The sequence below is a fragment of the Otolemur garnettii genome, unplaced genomic scaffold (genome assembly GCF_000181295.1).
Source record: "Otolemur garnettii isolate 467f Iridium unplaced genomic scaffold, OtoGar3 scaffold00077, whole genome shotgun sequence".
Lineage (NCBI taxonomy): Eukaryota > Metazoa > Chordata > Mammalia > Primates > Galagidae > Otolemur > Otolemur garnettii.
Genome location: NW_003852472.1, coordinates 8,147,967 through 8,162,129, shown reverse-complemented (window position 1 = coordinate 8,162,129; position 14,163 = coordinate 8,147,967). Strand labels below are relative to the sequence as shown.

The 14,163-nt window shown below is 37.9% G+C and overlaps 1 protein-coding gene across 1 annotated transcript in view; it reads left to right on the top strand.

Moving 5' to 3' along the window:
- Nucleotides 1-14,163, top strand: part of LOC100942622 (S-adenosyl-L-methionine-dependent tRNA 4-demethylwyosine synthase) — a 196,065-nt gene that overhangs the window by 142,903 nt on the left and 38,999 nt on the right. The window lies entirely within an intron of this gene.

Sequence of the window (14,163 nt, the reverse complement as noted above, 5' to 3'; positions counted from 1 at the left end):
GCCTCAGCCTCCCGAGTAGCTGGAACTACAGGCACCCACCACAACGCCAAGCTGTTTTTAGGGCAAGGTCTCACTCTGGCTTAGGCTGGTCTCGAACTCATGGACTCAGGTGATCTACCACCTCGGCCTCCCAAGATTACAGGCGTGAGCTACCACACTTGGCCCATACTACATAGATTTTAACTTTATTTTGTTAGTTAAAAATATCTAGTATGTAGATTGAGATTGTACTGGCTCTATATCCAATATATCTTTATATTATGGACTTGCAGATATGTTAGGCTTCACATGCTGGGAAGAGGCAAATGAAAGGGTAGATACCTCTATCAAAGGAGAGAAAATACATTTTTACAAATTTGTATTTATAGAACTCAAAATATAATAATGATTAAGCACATGTTATTATGCAGGTCTACTACAGAGAAGAATGTATTGAAATCTCTTTGGGGGGTATAATCAGTTTTTAATGGGCTTTACAGCCACTGTTCTATGTCATTAAACCATTTATAATTGTTAATTCGTAAAAGCTATTCTTAACCCAACCCCATACAAGGAGAGGCAGAGGGCCAGATTTAGCCTGTGGGCTGTAATTTATGACTCCTGCATTATAATATTAACAAAAATCTATACATATTTTATATTATTCTAGTATATTTACTTTGTATGTAGAGACTTTGGAAAATGACATTAATATTTTATGTATAGGGTGCTGTGGCTCACATCTATAATCTTAGCACTCTGGGAGGCCGAGGCGGACGGATCTCCTGAGCTCACAGGTTTGAGACCAGCCTGAGCCATAGTGAGACTCCATCTCTAAAAATAGCCAGGCCCTGTGGCAGGTGCCTGTAGTCCCAGCTACTTGGGAGGCTAAGGCAAGAGAATCGCTTAAGCCCAAGAGTTTGAGGTCACTGTGAGCTATGACACTACAGCACTCTACCGAGGGCGACAAAGTAAGACTGTGTCAAAAAAGAAAAAAATATTTTATGTACCGATTTTTCTGGACTCATGTCATGTCTTTTATATTTCATGTTATAGCACTGGCTTTGACATCTGATACCACATAGAATAAAACTTGTGAGTCATTCTTATCTTTTACTCAAGATCAGGGAAAAGTTTCTAATATTTCGCCATTAAGTATGAATTTTACTGTTAATTTCTCATAAATAGTCTTTATAAGACTGAGGAAATCTCCTCTTCTTTTAGTCTTAGCTTTTTGTAACTTTTTATTATGAATGATTTTTGAGTTTTTTCAAACACTTTTTTTGTATATGATACTTTTCCTTTACTCTGCTAATATGGGAAATTACATTGATTTTCGAATATCAAACTATTTTCTACTCCTGAAATCACCCAATTTGGTCATTATGTTTTATCTATTTTATGCACCATGGAGTTCTTTTGTATATTATTTTTAAAATGTTTCCATTTCTGTTTAGGAGAGATGCTGAACTGTACTTTTCTTTCTTTTAATGACTATAAATATTTGGTGTTAGTGTTATGCTGACTTCATAAAAAGAGCAAGAGAATGGCCCCTCTTTTTCTATTCTCTGGAATAATTTAATATCACAGATTAAACTCCATTAATGTTTATAGGTCCATTTAGATTTTCTTTTTTTTTTTTTAATTTTTTTTTATTTCAACTTTATTACTTTGAACGTTTTTTTTTTTTTAATTTTAATTTTTTTTTTTTTTTAATTACTTCTTCCTCCTGTAGTGTTTTCGTGCCCCCCCATGGGCTGGAATCACAAGGTCCGGCTGTCTCGTTGTCCTGTTGTTGTTGTAGAGACGGGGTCTCACTCTGGCTCGTTTGGCTCAGGGGGGTCTTGGCTGGTCTCGAACCTCTGAGCTCAGGTGATCCACCCGCCTCGGCCTCCCATAGCGCTGGGACTACAGGTGTGCGCCACCACGCCCGGCCCATTTAGATTTTCTAATCAATTTTACTAAGTTGTATTTTCCTAGGCATTTATTTATTCCATTTAAATTTTCAAAATGACTATGTATCATTGCTCATAATATTCTCGTGTCATCTCTGTAACGGCTCTAGGGTCTGTAGTATTCACTCTCCATTCCTGATAATAATTTTTATTCAAGCTTTTATTTTTTATCACTCTTTCTATTAACTTGTCAATTTTATTGAATTTTTAAACAAATAACTTTTGAAATTATTGTTCATCTTTATTTTATGGTTATTTCTTTTTCTGTTAATTTTTACTCTTTTATTTCTTTTTTTCAAGTATTTATATTGCTGGTCACTTTCTTTCCTTCTTTCTTTTTTTTTTTTTGCAGTTTTTGGCTGGGGCTGGGTTTGAACCGTCACCTCTGGCATCTGGGGCCAGTACTTTGCTCCTTTGAGCTATAGGCGCTGCCCTTATTGCTGGTCACTTTCTAACATCTTATAGGACATATTAAAGTGTAGATGTTATTTATTTACATTTTAAATTGAGATATAGTTTATGTAACATAAAATTTACTTTTTGAAGTATATAATTCAGTAGTTCTTAGTTTATTTACAAAACTGTGCAATCATGTGAATTATTTAATTTTAGAACATTTGATAGTGTCTGGCTTCTTACAGTTAGTATGATGTTTTCAAAGTTCATCCACATTATAGCATGAGTCAAAACTTCACTTTTTTTGCAGAATAATATTCCATTTTATAGGTATACCACATTTTGTTTATTTATTCTTCAGTTGATAGACATTTGTGTGGTTTCCAGCTTTGGGGTATTATGAATAATGCTGCTGTAAATATTAATGTACAAGTTTTACCCCGAATATATGTTTTTACTTCTTTTGCTTATATCCCTAGGAGTGAAATTGTTGCATCATACAAGATCTGACAATTAAGTTCATGAACTCATCCTAGAAAAAGTGCTATATACCTTCATAGCTGAGTATCACTATGGTCACCTTTGGAGTATTCCCCTTGAAGAAGAACTATATACATCGATGCCAACCCCTAGCTAACCCTTCAAAGCAATTTTGGAACTCTTTTTATGGAATGAACATCAGAGCTATTGTTGTATAGCACACAAAACCTTGCAACAATAATAATGAATACCACTCAGTAAGACACTCCCACACATCAACATGAACACAGTGGGGAGACACTGATATACCAAGGTTATGAAACGTTACTGAGTTGTTTGTATAGTGCTGCCAATGTAGCACATGGTGGCAAGTTGGGGAACTTAATTGTCAGACCTCATATGATGACAGCTCTGATGGTCATTCCAGAAGAAGAGTTCCAAAATTGCTTTGTAGGGTGGACTAGATGCTGGCATCTATGCATAACTTCCCAACGGGGATACTTTGAAAATGATCATAGGGATATTCAGTAATGAGGTATGTAGTACTTTTTCTAGGATAACTTCACAAACTTAATTGTTAGACCTTGTGTAGTAATTCTATATTTAACTTTGAGGAACTAGCCAAACTTAAGCACAAAAGTGAAGTTCAATTTATCTGTTTTTTCTTCTGTTGCTTATGCTTTCTTTCAAGAGTTTTTATGCTTTTATTTTATTTTTTCTATTTTCTTTTTTTTTTGAGACAGAGTCTCACTATGTCGCCCTATCTCCCTCTGGCTTAGGCTGGTATCAAACTCATGAGCTCAGGTGATCCATCCAGCTCGGCTTCCTAGAGTGCTAGGATTATAGGTGTGAGCCACTGTGCCGGCAGTTTTTATGCTTTTAGCTCTTACATACAGATCTGTAGTCAATTTTGAGTTAATTTTTGTGTACAATGTGAGGTAGGGGTCCTACTTTATTCATTTGTATGTGAATAGGTAGTTTTCTTAGTACCATGTGTTGAAAAAATTCTTCTTTCCCCATTGAAATTGTGTTGACACCTTTGTTGAAATCCATTAACCATAAATGTATTGGTTGAAATTATACTGAGTTTGGGGCAAGATCACTTAATAGTTGTTGCTGTGTTATTTCCAAATGCATTAACCAAGTGGTACACAACAATGGTTGTTAATGTTGATTAATACATTTTGTATATAGATGATCGTGCTATCTACCTTTTTCCTGATCCTTGTAGGAAAGATCCTGAAAGATCTTTGCAGAAAGATCATGTTATCTTGCTGTGTTCCTGATCTTTGCAGGAAAGCTTCAGGATTCTTACCAGAGCCAGACCTAACCAGCCCTGGCAAGGGTCTGCCAGGGTTCAGCCTCACTGGGGTAGAAGTGAATCGGGAGCACTGCCACACAGCTAGCTGAGCTTTTCCAGAGAAGTTGCCAGGCCTACCTTGTTCTTTGTCATTTCTTGCATGTTTATACCTTGTTTTCTCTTCTTTGCCCTTAAGAAAATGCACAACTTACAGTTTAAATTGACAACTTAAGTCAATAATAAGTTGGAAATAGTAATTTAAAGTTTACCCTTCATTCTTTCTACTGCAGACTTGAATCTCTAGTTTATGCTTCAGATTTAATTGCCTGTTTGCTTTAGTGAACCCCCCCTCCTCCAGATCCCCCATGTTAGGAAAATGCAGACAGTCTTGACAAACAGGGACCTGGGACACAGAATCCCTAAACACACCTTGCCAGCAATGTAAACTAGCTATGAAAAGTATCATATATACTTGTATTTTAAGAATTATTTTTAGGCTTGGCGCCCATAGCTCAGTGGTTAGGGCACTGGCCATTTGTACTGAGGCTGGCAGGTTCAAACCCAGCCCAGGCCTGCTAAATAGCAATGACAACTGCAACAACAATGAAAAAATAGCTGGGCGTGGTGGTGGGTGCCTGTAGTCCTAGCTAGTTGGGAGGCTGAGGCAAGAGAATCACTTGAGCCCAAGAGTTGGAGGTTGCTGTGAGCTGTGATGCCATGGCACTCTACCAAGGGGTGACATAGTGAGACTCTGTCTCAAAAAAGCAAAAAACAAAAAAAGTTTCTTTTTTGTTCAGTTAACCAAAGGGTACACACCATTTTTAGCAAGGCTCTGCTCCATCCATCTTTCTCCAATGTTGAGGATAATGTAGTCAAATCTTCTGAGGGGAACTCTATGCCAGAATCAGGGAGTGTGTGGGTGTGAGCCCTGTGCCCAGAGGTCTTCATTCCACTCCCTTGGTCTCGATTTCATTGTTTCTCTCCAATCCCCTCTGCTCAATCTTTCATCCAGTGTTTTCTTAAGTTGTTGCCTGTTTTTTCTTTATATGTGTTTTCTATGTGTATTTTAGTGAGAAATTGTGAGGGATCTATTATATATTGCTAGTCTTTTGTTTGATAACCAAAATGCCTGTAGTTAGAATGTTTGGGATGCCTGTCAGTTAGAACTTCCTCCTCCATGCTCATGGAATATCCTGTACTTAGGCCCACTATGCTACTTATCAGACTAATATTTTCTACAGAGCATTATTTTGGTCCCATTACAGAACTTTTACCCATTTCTTGCCACAATTTTGGGCAATACAGGAAAACACAGTCAAGAAACCCAAACAAGATAGGTAAAAAGAAACCCTTTTCAGAAATTTTTAAAAGCAAGCAGAGTAAAGAAATGATTACTTCCAAAGAGCCACAGTAGGCCAATTGATTTCCCAAAAGAAATGAAGGCACTAACCATGGAGCTTCAAAGAGCTGAAATCTACCACGGGCTGCCAATCTAGAATTCCGTTCCCATTGAAAATACATATTCTTCAAGAGTGAAGAGAAAAATATATGCTCTGAAGATGCCAACGTGCCTATTTTAGGGAAGAAAAAAGTCAATAAGCTAAACACATGCTAAGAAGTTAAGAAAAGAGTAGCCTATTTATACACAGTAAATACTTGGGAGGAAATAAAAGAGCAAAAGTTAATGAAATAGGAAAAAAAATCCATACAATAGAGAGGATTATAAAAACCAAAAGTTGGTTGTTTAAAAAGTCTTATGAAATTGATAATTCCCAGGCAAATTCATTCAATTAAGATGAGAGAAGACACAAACAATTATTAGGAATAAAAAGGTAACATCAGTGTGGATCCTGTAGACATTAAAAGATAGGATATTTTGAATGACTTTATATCAATCAGTTTAGAAACTTAGATGAAATATATAAATTCTTAGAAAATAAAGCTTAAGCAAATTAATACTAGAAGGAATTATCTACAGGGATTTGTAATTATTTAAAAATTTGATTTTGTGATTTAAAAGCTTGCCCAAAGAAAACTCCAGGCTCCCATGGTTTCACTGTTGAATTATAGCGGTCATTCTTGGAAGAACTAACACTACTGTTCCACAGGGGAATAGTAGCACTCTCCAAATCATTTTATTAGTTGAAGATAACCTTTATGCTTAAATTCTAACAAGAATAAGAAAAAAGCGATTTTTGCCCATAACCTTAGGAACAAATATCCAAAGAAAATAACAATAAACTGGATATAGCATAGCGGTATACGAAACCATGACAAATTGGCTTTATTTTAAGAATGCAAATTTTATTTCATATTCAAACATAATTTATGACATAAAAAAAGATAATACAATAAGCTGAATATAGATAAAGAATTTGATAGAATTTCATACTATTTGTACTTAACATCTTACAATAAACTAACAATAGAAGGACATTTTCTAATCTGATACAGATACCTACAAAATACGTAATACATTGTGAATACATGTTTAAAACTTTAGTATCTAGAATAAGATAAGGATACCCACTCACTATATCACCCCTTCTATTTAAAATGGAGTCAGAAGTCCTGGCTAGTGCAAAAAGGGGGGAAAGTTAAGACTGGAAAGAAAGCTGTTATGATTGGTCAGTATACATGTATATAGAAAATTCTCCCCCCAAATCAGTAATTAAATTATTATAATTAATAAGGAAATTTTACAAGGCCACTGGATACATGGTTAGTTTACAAAAATCAATTGTATTTTTGTATATCAACAATTAAAATAACAGCAAGTATTAGGTAAAAGAGGAGAAATATAAAAAATGCCACAACAGGGAGGCGCCTGTGGCTCAGTGAGTAAGGCGCTGGCCCCATATACCGAGGGTGGCGGGTTCAAACCCAGCCCCGGCCAAACTGCAACAACAAAAAAATAGCTGGGTGTTGTGGCGGGCGCCTGTAGTCCCAGCTACTTGGGAGGCTGAGGCAGAAGAATCGCCTAAGCCCAGGAGTTGGAGGTTGCTGGAGCGACTCCGCTGCACTCTACCGAGGGTGAAAAAGTGAGACTCTGTCTCTACAAAAAAAAAAAAAAAAAAATGCCACAACAAAACATCAAAAATTATCATCTAGGAATAAATCTATGAAAAGAAGTTTGAGTTCTCTATGCAGAAAACTATAAAACATTATTGGGAGCCATTTTAAAAGACCTTTGTAAAGGGAATTATTTTGGCAGATTTGGGATTGTAAAAGTATCATTTCAATTGATGATATTCAGTTATGGTGGCCACTGGCTACATACAGCTATTGAGTACTTGAAATGTGGCTACTCTGAATCAAGCCATATTATAAGTATAGGAAATGTACATTAGAATTCAAAGATTAAGTATGGGAAAAAGAATGCCCCAGTAATTTAAAAATATTGATTACTTGTTTAGGTGATAAGAGTTTAAGGATATATATAACTAAAATGTATCTTAAAATCGATTTCAGAAAAAAAAATCAATTTTAGCCGTTATCTTTTTACCTTTTCTATGTGATTGTTAGAAAATTTAAAATTTCACGTCTGGCTCACATTATATTCTTATTGGACAACACTGGATAATAGATGCAGTGCCATAGCAGTAAAACTCACAAAAGATTGTATGTTTGTGGAAGTTGATTAGAAGATTCTAAAATGTATCTAGACATGCACGGGGCTAAGAATAGCCAAGATGCTCTTACAGAAGAACACTGAGAGGGTCTTATGAGAGGACTTGCTCTGCCCTAGGGTTTTGTTGTTGTCGTTGTTGTTAAGCAGGCCCAAGCCACGTTCGAGCCCGCCACCCCCGGTGCACAGGGCAGGCACTCTAACCACTGGTCTATGGGCGCCCAGCCTGCTCTTAGGTTTTTTAACTTCAGCGTCATTGATGTTTTAGACTGAATAATTCTTTGTAGGGGAAGGGTGAAGGAGACTGCCCTGCGTATTGTGCACTATTCAGCAGCAGCCCTGGCTTCTACCCACTAGGTGTCAGTAGCACCTGGCCCATTTGTGAAAACCAAGAAGTTTTTTCAAGATATTGCCAAATGTCCACTGCTCAGGTACAGAATTGCCTATGATTTGGACCCACCATCTCTACTACCTATTAGTACTTATTATAAAGCAACAGTAGTTTAAACAGTGTGATACTGGGGTCAAGATATGCAGTTTGATCAGTGGAACAGAATAGAAAAAAAAAACAGAAGTAGGCCATCTCATGTGCATAGACACTTATTTTATCATATTTATTGTCATGGGATATCTGAAAATAAATTTAACCTCTTAACGCCATACACACAAACCACCCTTGGTGGCTTTTAGTCACAAAGGTGAATGACAAAATGATAAACCTTCTAGAATAGCATATTTGAGTTTATCTTTATATTTTTCATATATGGAAAGATTCTTTTAAAAGACACAAGAAGCACCAAGAAAGAAACAAAAGAATGAGTCTTCCCCTGAGCGGCCTGAGGTGATCTGTGAAAATGGTTCGCTATTCACTTGACCCAGAAAACCCCACAAAGTCAAGCAAGTCCAGAGGCTCAAATCTTCGTGTTCACTTTAAGAACACACGTGAAACTGCCCAGGCCACCAACGGTATGCATATGTGAAGAGCCACCAAGTATCTGAAGGATGTCACTTTAAAGAAACAATGTGTACCATTCCAACATTACAATGGTGGAGTTGGCAGGTGTGCCCAGGCCAAACAGTGGGGCTGGACACAGGGTCAGTGGCCCAAAAAGAGTACTGAATTTTTGCTGCATATGCTAAAAGTGCATAGAGTAATGCTGAACTTAAGGGTTTAGATGTAGATTCTCTGGTCATTTAGCGTATCCGAGTGAACAAAGCCCCCAAGATGCATCGCCAAACTTACAGAGCCCATGGTCACATTAACCCATACATGTGCTCCCCCTGCCACATGGAGATGATCCTTACTGAAAAGGAACAAATTGTCCCCCAACCAGAAGAAGAGGTGACACAGAAGAAAAAGATATCCCAGAAGAAACTGAAGGAACAAAAATGTATGGCACAGGAACAGATGCAACATAAAGTAAATGCAAATAACAGTAAAAAAAAAAGAATGATAAAGTGGAATATACTAAAGTTAGGAATGTGGATTGACCAGAAGACATTGTGAAAAAGAAAGTCGTGAAGTGGGTAAAAATGTTTCTAATACATTCATAACAGAGCTCTTCTGCCCAGAAAGTACAAGACTAGCAATACCGAGTGGTGTTGAAGATGAGAAACGGCAGTGCTGCAACGTAAGTGGCAGCGTGGTAAAATGCCTTTGGAAATCAGGTTGACGCTATCTGCTGAAGTCAAAAGTAAACAGGTCCCATGAAGAAACACTTCTGTATTTAGGTAGCTCCTAGAAAATGTGTGCACTTATGCATCAAGAGACACGTACAGTAGCACTCAGAGCAATGGGTTTTTTGGTGTGTGTCTCGCTTTGTTGCCCAGGCTGGAGTGTAGAACACTATTAGAGCTCACTGCGGCCTAGAATTCCAGGGTTCCAGTGATTCTCCCACCTTCCTTCTAAGGAGCTGGGACTGTAGGCACTCACTGTCACAAACTGGCTAATTTTCTTCTTTTTGTAGAGATGGGGGCTGTGCTACGTTTTCTAGGCTGGTTTTGATCACTTTTGGCCTCAAGTGATCCTCCTGCCTTGGCCTCTGAAAGTGCTTATATTACAGGTCTTAGCTACTGCACCCAAACAGCAGTGTTATTTTTTAAGAGACCACAACTGGCACAGGGGTGGAAGTGGGGGTGGGCATACATCCCCCACTAGCAATATGGTTATAAAATAAAGCACTAAGTGTCCATAAAACTGTAGCTACAGCTACAGGGAAGTACTGCGTGCTCACCAATTGCTCCACTGGAGTACTTACAACTACACAGAGTAGCATGAATGAATCGCCAACGTCAGATTCAGTGAAAGAAGCCAGACACCAAAGACTGTATGTCACAATAGGATTTAACATGATTTCCTTAAATGGACAGAACCAAACTCTGGTTTTATAAGTGATAACAACATGGTAGCTAAAATCTGGAAATAATCTAAACGTCTGCCAACAGGGAATGGTTGGGTAATTGGTTGACTGTTCATGCAGTGGATTACTGGATGACAAAGAAAATGAACAAACCCCAACATGCAGCAACGTGGATGAAAATTATAAACCCACCGTTAAGTGATAGAAGCCAGGCAAAAAAATATATGATTCCAGCCCGGCATGCTGGCTCACCCCTGTAATCCCAGCACTCTGGGAGGCTGAGGCAGGAGAATTGCTTGAGCTCAGGAGTGTGAGACCAGCTTGAGCAAGAGCGAGACCCCGTCTCTACCAAAAATAGAAAAATGAGCTGAGTACAGGGGTGTACACCTGTAGTTCCAACTACTTGAAGGTCAGGAGGATCTCTTGAGTCCAGGAGTTTGAGGTTGCAGTGAGCTACGATGACTCCACTACACTTGAGCTTGGGCATCAGAGCGTGACTCTTATCTCCCAAAAAAAGAGAATATATGATGCCACTTACATAAATTTCCACACAGGCAAAAAATAAATTATAATGTTAAAGCCAGGGAATTAGATACCCTTCGGGTGAAGAGAGTGGTTAGTGACTGGGGGAAATGGAGGGTATCTGGGCCGTGGGTTTCTATGATGAGCCTTTAAGCTATACATTTAAGTTCTGTGTACATTTCTCTTTGTGTGTTTTATCTAACAGTTTTAAAAGCCTTAGTGAAGTGATAGAGCCTGCTCTGGATTCCTGCGGCTCAGGTTCACATCCCAGCTTTGTGGCTTTCTAGCTCTGTAACTTTGGGCAATTTACTTAATAGCTGTGGGCCTCAACTTCCTGTCTGTAAAGTGAAGATAATAATCCCATCTCTTTTGTAAGATTTGGTGCGGAGATGAGAGTAATGTTAGAATCTTTGCTAAGACACAAAGTACTTTGTAACAACAGCTGGCACATAGTAAATGCTGACTATTGTTTTTATTATTATTATCATTGCCAACTTACTTGTTCAGAGGAATTATAAACTCCCATTGGAATCACATGTATAAACCCACCGTGGCTCTCCATGGAAATGAGTTTTTATTTAGGTCTCTTATAAAAGTTTCTTTTATTCTCTGTCCTGCATGTTATTTGATAAATCACATATTAGGCATTTTATAGTTTTATTTTATCATTGTAAGTAGAATATTCTTTGCCTTGAATTTTGTACTCAGTCATTCCTGGCATCTAATAGCTAATCCGTGGTATGACATACTATACCAGGCTTATTTCCAAGTGCTACATGGGGTAATCTGAGGTATAACCTTCATTTTACACAGGTGGGAACTGAAGACAGAAAGGTAAAGATTATTACTATGTGATCTGGGATTCAGTCTGGTTCCAGAGGCCACATTTAACTCACTACTCTATGCTAGGAAAACTGTTGACTTTTATATTTTCATTTGGCAACTGGCCACTTTTCCCTAATCTAATTTTTCAGTCAATTCTCTTAAGTTTCCAAGAAGCCAATTATGTTCTTTACAATTAATTATTTTTTATATGTTCTCCACTAATTCTTATCATGACCTATTGCTTTGATTATAAATTACAAAAGAAGAGCTACTTGGGAGGCTGAGGCAAGAGAATCACCTAAGACCAAGAGTTAGAGGTTGCTGTAAGCTGTGATGCCACGGCACTCTACCGAGGGGAACAGAATGAGACTCTGTCTCTAAAAAAAAAAAAAAAATTACAAAAGAACAGGTGTTCTTCTCTAGATGACTAAATGAGAAGGCCTCTATTTTTTTTCTTTTAAGACAGAGTCTCACTCTGTTGCCTAGCCTAAAGTGCCATAGTGTCACCCTAACTCACAGCAACCCCAAACTCCTGGGTTAAGCTGTCCTCTTGCCTCAGCCTCCCAAGTAGCTAGGAATACAAGTGTCCACCACAATGTCTGGCTAATTTTTTTATTTTCAGTTGAACTCAAGCTGGTCTTAACTTCCTGAGGTCTTAAGCTTCCTGCTTAACTTCCAAGCAATCCTTCTGCCTTGGCCTCCCAGAGTACTAGAATTATAAGCATGAGCCACCATGTCCAACCAGCCTCTATTTTTTTTTTTAACAAAGAATGGTTTTTTTTCTTTTTTTTTTTTTTTGGACAGAGCCTCAAGCTGTCCCCCTGGGTAGAGTGCCGTAGCATTACAGCTCACAGCAACCTCCAACTCCTGGGCTCAAGCGAGTCTCCTGCCTCTGCCTCCCAAGTAGCTGGGACCACAGGCGCCCGCCACAACGCCTGGCCATTTTTTGGTTGCAGCCGTCATTGTTGTTTAGCGGGTCCGGGCTGGGGATTCGAACCCGCCACCTTAGGTGTACGTGGCTGGCGCCTTAGCCGGTTGAGCTATAGGTGCCTAGCCTCTTTTTTTACTCTTGATTGGATAGTGGTGTTTTGTTTTGCTGTGTTTTGTTTTACTTTAAGGATGTGTTTTTTAATTTTTGAGTTTACCAAATGGTTTTTGATTTGTTTATTCTGTTTTGTTTTAAAATCAGCAATGGCTTTTAAACTATGTCAAATGCCTTTGGGTATGTATGACTATGATTGCATGATTTTCTGGTGTTAAACTCTTAGTATGATGAATTCTGTTACCATCTAATATTGAATCATCTTGCTTTTCTAAAATTTGTAGCATGGTGATGAATTTTATTTGCTAAAATTTCTTTAAGATTTTTGCATATATATGCTCAAGTGAGATTGATCTGCAGTTTTCTACTATTTTTGTTAGGATTTGGCATTGGAAGAATTCTAGCTAGGTCAAGACAATCTGGAAAATTTCTGTCTTGCATTTTACACTGCATTTTAAAAGGAACTTTTGAGAATATGTGAGTAAACATGCTTGGAAAATTCCAATTACTGGCATGGCTGCCTAATACTCTTCATTAAAGATCTCTTGGTTTCTTTTTCTTCATTAACATTATCAAGCATTTCTTCTTTTTTATTAACGATGAAAGTTTTCACACATAGACAAAAGACATTGCTATCATTTTTTTTTTCTTGAGACAGAGTTTAAGCTGTCACCCTCGTCGAGTTCTGTGGCATTACAAATCACAGCAACCTCAAACTCTTGGGCTTAAGTGATTCTCTTACCTCAGCCTCTCCAGTAGCTGGGGCTATAGGCGCCCACCACAACGCCCAGCTATTTTTTTGTTGCAGTTGTCATTATTGTTTAGCAGGCCCAGGCCAGGTTCAAACCCCCTAGCCTCAGTGTATGTGGACAGTGCCCTAACCACTGAGATATGGGCACCATCCAGATTGCTAACATTTTCTCTCGAGTATTTGGATCCTTGCTACTTGAAGTCTGGCTTGAGGTTAGAAGCATAGGCATCATCACCTGGGCCCTTGGTGCAGAGCCTGTAATCACTTGTACGTAACCATACACATCCCGTCACCTTTGCCAGATTCTGTTGGTTAAAGGCAAGTCACCTTTGCCAAATACTGTTGGTTAAAGTTAAGCCTACTTAACGGGAAGGCTTTACTTTGGATTTTAAGATATCTAATGTTGTTCTGAGATTTTTTAATGCCTTTCAATTTTTAATCACTTATTCCTAGATTTTAGAAGGAAACTACAAAGTCAAAGCATATAAGCTTTTTAGAGGCTTTAATGCCTTATTACTTAATTGCTTTTCAGAAAAGCAAATTTCTGCTTATATCTTACCTTACTTTTTCTGGTTACATAGTAAACAAATAGCAACATTGACAGTCTATACATGTGCCTTTTCTGCCAACAAGAAATGCCAAGAAATAATGAGAAAGCTGGAAAGAGGACAGGGTAATTAATAATTCTTGCCATTAAAAATTTGAGTGATTATTACTTGAAAGCCTAAAGGTTATTTGAATTAATTTTTCATAGCTTTAAACGATTTGATCAATTTACCATTCCTTACTAAATCTAATTCAATGTGTCTGTGTCAAGAAACCTTTAGATACTGTGAGGGAGAGAAAGAAATCTGTCCATATCTCATGGCCCTCCAATAAGGCACACGAGAATCTTATTACATTGTTTAGGTTGTTTTTTTTTTTT